Consider the following 809-nt stretch of genomic DNA (forward strand, 5'->3'; position numbering starts at 1 on the left):
AAACACTCTGATCCATCCTTTCTTCAACATATGTTGAAGAAAGGATGTGAATCAGTGTTTTGAGATGATAAATCAAGGGATAGGATGGAGAATAATAGGTTTCTGAAATTAGTTTAAAAATGCTATATAAAAGATGATAAGATAACCAAAAAGAACTGGATAGGTAGTATGAAAGATATATTGGAAAGGAAGGGAGATAACGTCCACATTTTTCGCTATTTCAGTTTTTCTTATTTTTCGTTTTTTCTTACTAGAGCATTCACCCTTCACTTCCATAAAAGAGGGTTGGTTTAACGATCCTATCTTCATCTCCACCATAGTTTCTGTTGGTCTCTAAGTCTCTTCCCAGTCTTATGCACCTCTCTTTCGTCAGATATTCTGTGACTCACCTCTTTCGTCATCCAGTTATCTTCCATTATATACTCCAAAATACCTAATGAATCAACTTCTTCAATTTTCCACCATTCACATTGATTACTGTGTTTATCCAAACAACTTTTACCTCATTAACTTTATCTTGCTCTAATTGTTTCAACTTTCTCCACTAGCTGACGCTTTAAAAATTTTCCTCTATTGTAGTTTCTCAACGTTAACCCAGTCATTCATGTATTATCTGTAAACATCAAGAGTTCCAATTCCAGTTATGACCCATTTTCTTTTTATCTCATAACTTTCCATCTACACCTGTTGTCTTTTTCTGACTTGTCATATCAGTCTGTCCATAAAGACATTTAACTACCACGGAGATGTAATGCAGCCTTTTTTCAAAGTCAGTTCTAAACCAAACATTAGAGGCGTAATGAAACCTT

Source organism: Macrobrachium rosenbergii, chromosome 56 (assembly GCF_040412425.1).
Source record: "Macrobrachium rosenbergii isolate ZJJX-2024 chromosome 56, ASM4041242v1, whole genome shotgun sequence".
NCBI classification, from domain to species: domain Eukaryota; kingdom Metazoa; phylum Arthropoda; class Malacostraca; order Decapoda; family Palaemonidae; genus Macrobrachium; species Macrobrachium rosenbergii.